Here is an 11,035-nt window from a genome sequence, read left to right as displayed (position 1 = left end):
TTATTTTTCTCAAAAAATATTTAAAGTTAGGGGGAAAAAAATACATCGTTTTAAAGCTAAGAAAATAAGCTTTCCAACAGCATATAACTTATTTACAGACAACTGAAACCTTTTATAAAAGCGAAAGTTGAACGAAAAAATTTAAGAAAAATAACAAAAAAGATAGTTTTCCAGGCAAAAATTGGTCATTTTAGCGTTGATTACGAATTTTTGGCTGGAAAATAAAATTTTCTTCAATTTATCTACTTTCTTGGACATAAATTTGACCGAAAACTGATGAGGCACGAATATTTTTGGATTTTTTGAGATAATCGGAATAGCGATCAATGTGTAATGTGATAATGCGATAAACATGTCAAGTTTGCGACCCGTTGCTAACGGCAACGGAAGCGATCGCATTAAGAATAATTAACATCTGTTTGCCAAAAACCACCCAAATAACCGATTTTTCGACGGAAAATTCATCCCAGAGGATAAAACTACTCACTGGACATGTAATAAAGGTAAATATGTTCGAGCGAAAGCGAAAACAAGCGAATATTTTCAGGGAAAACACAATTCTGTGAGATCAAAGGGCCATGTGCTTCACACACGCAACTGTATCGCTAAATAATTAATCTTACCTTTTCAGCGATTTTAACGCTTGAAATCCCATCCAATGAACCACAAATCCTTTTCTTTATCTATTCCGAAGCATGTAGTGTAATTTTTTGGCTGAAAAACTTTAGAAAAACCGCTTCGCGAGAGCTCGGCGATCGATTGAAAATTTGGTCATCGCATCGGCTCAAATTGCCTGAATTAGAATGGCCGTCATGTAGGCGTCATGAAAGCTAGAAAGCCGAGATTTTCAGGGAAACTGGGGATATATCTCCCCAGTAAACACGCCAAATTTCAGCGCGATCGATGAAAAGGACGCTGCGCTACGAATCTTACAAGAATGAGTCTTGAAAGACTCATTTTCGGTGCGGGCTACGCAAAAGAGTATAAATTAAAAGACCCTATTGACTCAATATTTCGTATTTCTGTACTGAGTTGGTTCCATAAAGCAATAGGGGATGGGAAAAAAAGAATTCTGAAACGTACAGTACGAGTAGCAAAAACTGAAAAATTAATAGAAGAACGCAAGGAATAATGTGTTCTTTGAAAAACTTGAGACGGTAGCAAATCAAAAAGGAAAGCTGGACAATAGTTGTTTACAATCTTATAAAATAAAACTATTCTATGAATAATTCTCCTAGTTTTCATACTTTTCCAACCTCGTTCCTCAAGCAGGCGTTGCTTGCTAGTTCCTTTTATAGCACCAGTAACCACTTTAGCCGCTTCGTATTGCACATGCTCGAGAAGATCACTCTCACTATCAGTACAACCGCTCCAGATAACATCTGCATACTCCATTACAGGCCGGACTAAAGACTTATATAGCCTGCAGAGGGTTTTCCTATCGACTTTAAACCGGATCCCTTTTAACATGCCTTACACCTCTTACAAGCTTTCTCATAAATTTGAAGCACATGGGGCTTCTAAAAGAGATTATTAGTTAGTGTGACACCCAAATGTTTATGCTGGGAAACCTCCTCGATAGGAGTTCCATCAAAAAGAAGAACCGGATGAGAAGGCTTATTGCGTTTCGTAGAAAAAGTCATACATTTCGTCTTGGAAGGATTGATTGTAACAAACCATTTCAAAGCCCACTCTTTAATTGAATTCAAATCATCCGAAAGTTTAGAAAAAGAAAGAGCTGGGTCTTCCACAACATCGAAAAGAGAGGTGTCGTCAGCATAAAGTAAACAGTCAGATTTAATATTTTGGGTTATATCATTAATATAAATTAAAAAAAGAAGAGGACCAAGCACAGAGCCTTGAGGCACACCGGCCTTAACACTTATCCATTCCGGCAGAAGACTGGCCATCGATGATTACACGTTGCTTACGATCGGATAAATAACTTTTGAACCAGGCTAACAAGGGATCTTTGATTCCAATCGACTTAAGTTTAAAAAGCAAACCATCGTGCCATACACGATCGAAAGCTTTACTAATATCGAGGTAGATCATTCTAACCTCATTGCCATGCTCGAGTGCTTAATACGTTTTGTGAACTAAATAGAGCAATTGATTGACAGTAGAATCACCAGGCCTAAAGCCAGACTGTAACGGATTTAGAAAACCAATTCCCAGAAGAAAATTATAAAGCCTAATAAAAACGATCTTTTCTAGAACCTTAGATAATGAATTAAGCAGAGAAACTGGGCGATATTGTCCGCCTTCCACTGTGCAGGAAAAACCCCGCGCTGAAGAGAAAGATTGCTGAACAATGAAAAAGCGCGAGCAAAACCAGCCGTACTAATTTTTATAATTTTGTTGCCGATGCCGTCAGGTCCACAAGCTTTGCCTACATCAAGAGTCAAAAATAAATCTCGAATTTCTCTTTCAGAATTAGTAATATGGGATAATATTTCCACAGTTTGATAAAAATTAGCATCATCAGGCAGAGCAGCAGAGCTATCATCAACAACAGTACTTTGACTTGCGAAGTATTCATTGAGTAAATTTGCCTTTTCTTTCGCGTCAGAAATAACATCACGACCTTCAATTATAGATGGGATCGAAGTCATCATTTTCTGACCATAAATAGACTTAATAAGGCCCCACCATTTCTTGGAGCCAATATTAGAATCAGATAACTTTATATTAATAATATCTCGATTCATTAAATTTAAGTACGGAAGTAGTAAAATTACGTTGACATCTGTACCTATCCCAAGTGATCTAATATTTATTATTATTGTTGTTATTATTATAGCTCGTGCCGGGCATAATGATTGAGATCGCCCTTTTCTCAATGCGAACGATCTCGTTGATGAGATATTGCGGGAAGGCGTTAGAAAATATCTGCAATAGGCCATTTCCGAGTTCATGTCAGCCTCCTCTTCAAAGGGAGTCTAAGTGCGAAGCTTTTCTCATGAAAATTAATTTTCTTTCATATGTAAAGTAGAACTAATTGCCATCACAAAAACTTCGCACATAAACTCGTTTTGAAGAGGAGGCAGACATGGTCAGACATGAACTTTACTTAACTTCGTAGATAAGTCGGGAAGAGGAAGGGATCTCTACCAACTGCTTCGACTTCCTTCGACTTACTCATCCAACCGGAAATGAATGATTGAGTTCAGTTTCGACTTGTCAAACCTGTTTGTTTAATTTTGGCACATGATCAATCGCTATACGCATCATCAATATTTTTTTAAAATACACAACAGCGTGGCAATTTTTAAAACCCCGTCTACAATTTTTATGTGACAATTTTATGTGGCAAATATATCTGATCGTGTGGATAGCACAACAAATAATCGTTAAGTGGATCAGCAATGCCTTTGGACAGCAGAGATAAAGCAGAAACAAGGCGAGGGCGCCTGGTCGTTCTCCAATGGAATTTAGACTAAGGACGCTCGAACTTGCCACATTTTATATCACGAGTCGTCTACACGAGCAATTTTTTCTATTTGACAACTTTTACTTGTCACATAAAAGCTTAGTAAACGCGACAGCTTTGCAGCAAATGCAGTCGTCACATAAAATTGGCCAAATTTCCTCGTCTACACTAGCAAATAAAAATTGTCACTCAAAAATTGTCGCAAAAATTGCTCGTGTAAACGGTGCTTTAGCTTTTATGTTATAAATTAAAGTTGTCACATACGAAAAATTGCTCGTGTAGACGACTCGTCACATAAAAGGTAGCAAATTCGTGTCTCTTGGTTAGCGCCATTAGAGAACAAACAGGCAACCTCGCCTTGCTTCAGCGTTATCTCTGCTGTCCAAAGGCATTGCTGACCCACTTAACTGCGACTTGCCAACAATTATTTGTTGTGCTATCTACACGATCAAATATATCTGCCACATAAAATTGTCATAAAAATTGCTCGTGTAGACGGGGCTTAACTGTTTAAATTCCAATGAGTATTTCCTCTGTTTTTCGGTTACACAAACTAGTCTGCCAGAAACCTATAAATGTTTCGGTAAAAAATGAAAAAGGCACTTTAAAAAGTATGAGCTCTCTTGGTTTCCAAGGAAATGATTGGAATCTTTGGTTGTTATGTGTTTGTCAGTGTTGTTTTAAAGTATCCCGACAGTTTGTTGTTGCGGTGATTCACACCAAAATACATTTGAAGTTTTAAAGCGTTCTCAACAAAGAAATTCGAAGCGGTTGGCTGAAGTCCCTCCCTCTTTCCGACATATTTAGGAACATTAAAGGGCCTCTAATCGTAGGGTAAGGGATGAATTTTATATTGCTTATTTCGATTGGCTAGAATGAAGGAAACAATCATGCAAAGTTAAAAAAAAAATGCAATGTCAAGTATCAAGTTATATGGTAACAGCCTTAAAGTATCCCAAGCAATGAGGAAAATTACAAAGAAAAAAAAAAGACGAGAACTTATAATAGACAGCATACTAAGTCTTTCCTTATTTCCTTAGATCACGCTTTGGTTGGTCATAACATAAGTTCAGATTTTGTTGGTGACGAGTTTGAATGCCAGGTGCAATGCATCGATACCAAGACGTGCGAGTCATTCAACGTCCATCCCGCTACTGGTAAATCGAACAAACGCGTCTGTGAACTGAGCAACATAACACGGCAAATGGAACCCAGTGATTTTAAAGCGATGAAAGGGTGGCAACTACTATGGCTCAATTAAGGTCAGTTGAAATAATAACGGAAAGTTTATTCATTTAATTGAACGAAAGGGAAGGATCAAGGTATCCTGCCATAGGCGGATGTAATTGACTGACAACTGATTTTGATGAGGGAGGAAAACCGGAGAACCCGGAGAAAAACCCGCGGGATCAGATTGAGATTGACTGAAACTCCACGTAGGCTAGGGTTGAACCCGGGTCGCAAAGTTGAGTGGCGGGATTGATAACAACTGAGCCACACAGGCTGCGGCTCGAGGATGTAAATAAGGTGCTTTTTTTTTTAGTATCAAAAATCAAACACACCATTCAAACTTTCAATTCGACAACTCAAACTTTCAATTCGACAATTTAAACACTCAATTCGGCAGTTCAAGTATTCAGTTGGCGTCAAAAGTCACAGGCCATTGTTTTACCAATAGAGAAAGAATCCTAAACATTGATTAAAGCTAACGGCCTTTGGCCTAATTGAATTGAATTGCTCAATATTACCAAATTGAATTTTTGAATTGTTGAATGGAAGGTTGGAACAGCTAAATTGAATGTTTGAATTGCCGATTGCACCTTTGAATTTTTACTCAAAACGCGCAAATACTAACCGAGGACCTTTCAAAAAACATAAGTTTTTGTATGCTTTCAGGTGAAATGCGTCGATATTTCTCATGAAAAGGGAAGGAAGTATACGGATAGCACTCATTGCCATACTGGTTACAAAGGAAAGCGTTGCCAACGTGAGTCGCTTTTTAGGAGAAATTAACTAATGTGAGAACATATTTGATTGGTAAAAATTCTCATGAAAATCAAAAGCTTGAGCTGAGGTTCCTGTGACTGTTAGGATGAGAACCGTTTAACCTGTTGGCTCAAGAAGTGACTCTCCACCGCCGCGGCATTAAAACTTACAGATTACGGAGGTTTTAGTTCTTTTAGTTCGGATAACGAGCGGGTTATTAGCCATCAAAACCTGATAAATTATTGGGTGGCAAAAGTGCTAAATGATCCCACACATTTTCCATAAAATTTTGGAGCATCATTGCTCAGAGATTATCTTACGGTATACAGTGTATATATCAGAGATAACTGCGGTTACTCCGCCATAATGCAATGCACGTTCAATGTTCAGTATTTTACTCTTGGCTCACTCACTGATTAGAGCGGTTTTCAATTGAGTGTCGAAAGTAATAAGCGAATTGCTTTGGTTTTGCATTACTTCACTCAGTGACTGGTTCAGAGTTCTCGCGCCACTTTTTCAACCAATCAGAAGTGAAACCAAAACTAATCGTGGCTCGCGCGTGCACATTTTCCAGCGCTTTGCGTCGGCTACGTGTCATTACTTCGAGTTTTGATTGGTTTACTGGATTGCCTCCGTCTTTTTGATTGGCCAAAGTATTTACTTTGGTTTGGTTTTACTCTAATGAGGCAAAAAAGATGTAAGCAAAGGAACCCTCATAGAAGCTTAAAGGGCCGTAGCCGGAAAAAGGTATGACTGAGACAATGTCCATGGTTAAGTTTTCTTCGTAGGTATTTCAGGTGTTTATGATAAGTACATTTTAAAGACAACACTGGACTCACGCATTCTTTTAAGAAGTTCACGAAAAAATATGTGCTTATACTGAAAAGCCGGTGACTTCACTTCAAAAATCGACGAATCATCGATGATCTAGCGAACTTTCCCGAATGATTCCTGCAGGAATACAAAATAAAAAATAAAGTAGGGGAGATCTATCCATAATTTCTGCGCGTTTTTAATAAAACAATTATTCCACTCGCGCTTGTTGGATATGATTGTTATCTCATATCCAACGCACGCTCGTGGAATAATTGTTAATTATTACGCAAATTCTGCGAAAGAATTTGTATTGTACAGAGCGTTTTCACACGACGTCACGGCAGCCATGTTGGCGTTCTAAACTAATCCTCTGAGATTTGAACTCTGTTTTTATCCAAATACTTTCTTCTGTTTCAGTAATCCACTATATCTGCTGGTCACGTGAGTGAAAACGCTCCGTTGCCATCCAGCATGACCGTCTTGTCACGTGGGTGAAAACCACTGAATTTCTAAAGTTATAAGAAAAAGCACCTTCTAAAGATCGGACGACAAAACGTTTATAAAAGGCAAAAAGAGCGTGCACTGTGAGAACACACTACCGGTGTATCTTGTCGGCCAATGAGAACTTAGCTTGGTCTTGTAATGAGCATGAAGTAAAATTTCGATCCTCAGTAATAGTTAACGCCGCCTTGGGGAGTCTTTAAAATTTAACTTTCGATTTGCCGGAAAGCGAATTATTTCCGTCACGCGCAAGCCGAAGCCACACATTGTAGTGGATCCACTCTCGCCAGATTGTTTTATTTCTTGTTTTTTACTGAATTTCTTTTGTTCTATCAATTTTTCAATAAAGTAAGTTATATTCTACCACAAAATTAACTGGTAATGATGTTTTGTTCTAAGACAAAGCGACACGAGGACTGTACTCTCATCTGCCTGCCCAATCCTGCAAGGACATCCTGGATTCTGGAGATTCATTTGGAGACGGAAAGTACTGGATCGACCCTAAGAACACTGGCAACCCATTGAAAGTGTACTGTGACATGACAACGAACGGAGGTAAGAGACAGTGTTTTCTACTGAGATAGAGATTGCAAATCTTCTTCTTCTTCTTTATTTTTTTACACACACCTCCTCCTTCTTCTATGTGGGGTCGGCATTTCTGGGCGATGGCCTCCACTCACTTTGGATTCTCCACTCGTTACCTTGACGTCCTTTATCCTGATATCTCTCCTGATGTTCGCCTTCCAACTCCGTTTTGGCTTTCCTCTTCCTGTCTCGCCTTCCAGTCCATTTCCACCTACAGTATTGCATTACACAACTCTCGTCTTTCCTCGTGACAAAGCTCAACAATGACAGTCTTCTCTCTTGAATCTTCTTCGATACCTCTGTGACCTTCAGTTATTTCTGATCATTTCATTCCGGATCGTATCCAGTTGAGTAACCCCAGACATCCGTCTAAGCATTTTCATAACCAGAAAACACAAAACAATAAAGGAAGCAGCAAGGATAGCTTGCCAAGAGATACTTTTGCGTGCTCGCCTCGTTGTTTACTTATTTTCCTGATAATTGATAAGGGTGTTTCTATTTAACAAATTGACTTCAGTTATTTATGCGTCTATCCTCTTATTGATGATAACATTGTCGAAGTGGCTATGGAAATCAAGAGTCGCACACAGCAAACTTCTAAGGCTATGGCTTTTGTAGTCATGCTGATAAATACAGCCATAAGATTTTTCTCGTTTTATTTTTTACTTTTCTTTTGAAAGAGTCATGCAAGATCAAGTAAATTTCCTTCGATCAATTAAAACTATCCCAAATGTATCGCAGCAAAGTGGTCACAAAAGGTCTATCAGGACTAATGAGAGGCGAGACTGCAATACACCACGTTTACTTTAATAAGTTGTAAGGAATATTTTTTTGAACTGCGGAATATATTAAAAAAGAAATTATTACGTTGACCTCGTACATCGATCGACTGATCGTATCCTGCCCGATGAAAAAGAGAGCTGGACGCATAGGCAGCAGAACGTGTCGGTGATTTTAATTCAGAGATTTATGTGGCTACCGGGTTGCGAGTAATTTCCTTAGACACAAAATAACATCTTCCCTGAATGAAAGTTGGGAAGGCTATCACAGTTAGTTGAGCATCGATGTGCAACTCATATTTAGCAGTTTGAACGAGATTAGAACCCAGGACCACGCGGTTGCTCTACCAACCTTTGGGAGAGGGCAAGTACAAACACACAACATATTCTCTACCTCTGAAATGACGATTATCCACAATTCGTAATTTTGCTGGATTGACTGTTATCGTCAATTCAGATTACTCTGTCACAGGACTTGTGGCAGCAGATGCATCCCTGGACGGGATTTGGACCCGGACTTAAAGTGCCCCTGTGATCGAAAAAACCACTTCCTTTTTCCTTCAGATTTTGAAAGTGTGTTTGCTTAACACCTGACTGGCAAAATTTTGAGCTTTGATTTTTATCCAAAGGGCGTTTACTTTGAGTGTAAGTCTTGGATTCACGGTCCGCCATTACTCACGTTCAAAACTGACCGATTGGACCTCAGAGGGTTGGATCCAGGGAAAAGTGACGTCAGAGGCTCACTAGCTTAAAATTTCAGCGTGTGAACGCAGCTTATTATATATGCAAAGCGTGAGTTTGAAAGTATGAAAGCCCAAAACCCCGTGCTGCATATTAATTCTGCGGCGTACACACGTATTGCATTCTTAAACTAGTGGCCTTTGACGTCATTTCTCCTCGATCCAGCTCTCTCAAGAACATAATGTTAGTAATGGCGGACCATTAAATAGGAAAATTAAAGTTAACATAAAGAGGTGTCTTTTTGAAATCAAGGCTTAAAACGTGGGTCACTTAGTGTTTTGTTAACATAGTTTTGAAATCCAAAGAAAAAGATGAATTGATTTTTGGTCACAGGGGCACTTTAACAACTAAAGATCAACAGGCTGACAATTGCACCGATTATTCATCAAATCTAATTAGTAAAGATAAAATCATTCCTGAATGGTGGTTAAGTCTAGTATTTGATTTTAAAATGGTTATCTTTCTCTTAAGGATTGGTAACCGATATTCTCCTTTTTAAACTTGTTCTTAGCCGGTGATAATACCGTTTACAGCGGCATTCGGAAGAAAGAATATATTGACTTATTAAAAAAAAAATTCTGGCAGTTAGCGATGCTGTAGTCTAGTGGTTAAGTGAAAGGGTTAATAATCGAACATTCCCAGGTGCGAGTCCAGCGATTTTAGGCATTGGGGTTCGGATTTAAAAATAGATATTCATTTCCCATAATCCGTATCAAGAGCTCAGTGTCCTAAATTGACGATAAATGTCAATTTAGAGAAACTTAGGAATTGTCGATAATAGTCATTTCAGAGGTAGAGGATGCGTTGAAACACAGGTCACAACTCAAGGCAATTGGTTTACAAATATCGAAAGAATCCTAAACATTCAAGGTTTTTAGGCCAATTGTTAGCATTGGTAAACGGTTAGGTTGTTTCTGTATTGGTAAAACAGAGACCTGTGACTTGTGACGTGTGTTTGTACTTGCCGCCTCCCAAATGGTTGGTAGAGCAACCGCGTGGTACTGGGCTCTAATCTCGTTTAAACTGCTAAATATGAGTTGCCCATCGATGCTCAACGAACTGTGATAATCTTTCCAACTTCCATTCAGGAAAGGTGCTATTTTATGTCTAAGGATATTCTCGCGACCGGTAGCAACGCATACACCTCGGAATTAAAATCACCCACACGTTCTGCTGCCTATGAGTCCAGCTTTCTTTTTATCGGGGAGGATACGATCAGTCAAGGGAGCATTGAAATCGATCACAACTTAGTCTGTATCGGAGATTTTACATTGCGAGCTTTATGTTCTCAATCAATGGGAACTGAGAGTTGAGAGTTTGGAAACAACTATTCCGTGAAAAGTTGGAATATATTTCCAAGTATTTTGCTCATTCCGTCATTTTTGTGTGAGTGCGTTTGAATGGCCGGTTCTCAATTATTGCGAAAATCATCTGACGAATTTTGATAAGCAGACTAACAAATTCTCAAATCATTTTTTAGAAACCTGTCCAAAACATTTGCAATTTTTTGCTCACTTTACGAGAAACGCAAGAATCCACACTCCACCTTAACCTCCACTGCGCTAACCTTTTGATTTGATCGTCGCACCAAATGATCACTGTTTTCTTATTTAGGAGGATGGCTGCTTCTCTCAAGCTTGGTAATGAAGAGCTCAACTCCACCCCTGAGCTTCCAGTCAGACTTCCTACCTCGGAATAGCAAGCGATGAGATGGTTCTTTCAAAGACCGCGTTGAAGGAGTTGTTCGCACACTTGCCTTTCAGACAAATAAGATTCTATTGCAGTAAAAAACTGGGGCGCACATTTCACGTGGGTACAGTTACTAACAGCTCCGGCGAATCTGTAGTCCGGTACTTTGCTGGCCAGACGGATGTGAAGCCTTCTTCGTGGGATCGTTCGTGCGAATGGAAAATGACAACTCGATGTTAGCGACCGCCTGCCAATCGTGGTATGGGGGAAAATGGGGACATCCCTCCGTGGACGAAATGAGATCGTATAACCACTTTGCCTTTGTATCCAGCACATATCACTGGTTACTTGACCCGCCGAGCACAGATGGGAATGTGATGACTACAGCATTGGAGTATCTGCCGGAGATTTTTGGAAAATATATGTTCGCTAGATCTATTGTAGCAAATAGAGTACTGCATCGTTAGTAACTCAAGAAATCCGTATCATAAGCAATGTAAGTATT

General features: G+C 39.2%; 1 pseudogene; it reads left to right on the top strand.

Moving 5' to 3' along the window:
* The window catches only part of LOC138050618 (uncharacterized), a 20,365-nt pseudogene extending 9,330 nt beyond the window's left edge, over positions 1–11,035 (top strand).

Source organism: Montipora capricornis, chromosome 1 (genome assembly GCF_036669925.1).
Source record: "Montipora capricornis isolate CH-2021 chromosome 1, ASM3666992v2, whole genome shotgun sequence".
Taxonomy (NCBI): Eukaryota; Metazoa; Cnidaria; class Anthozoa; order Scleractinia; family Acroporidae; genus Montipora; species Montipora capricornis.
This window is presented reverse-complemented; position numbering and strand designations above follow the sequence as displayed.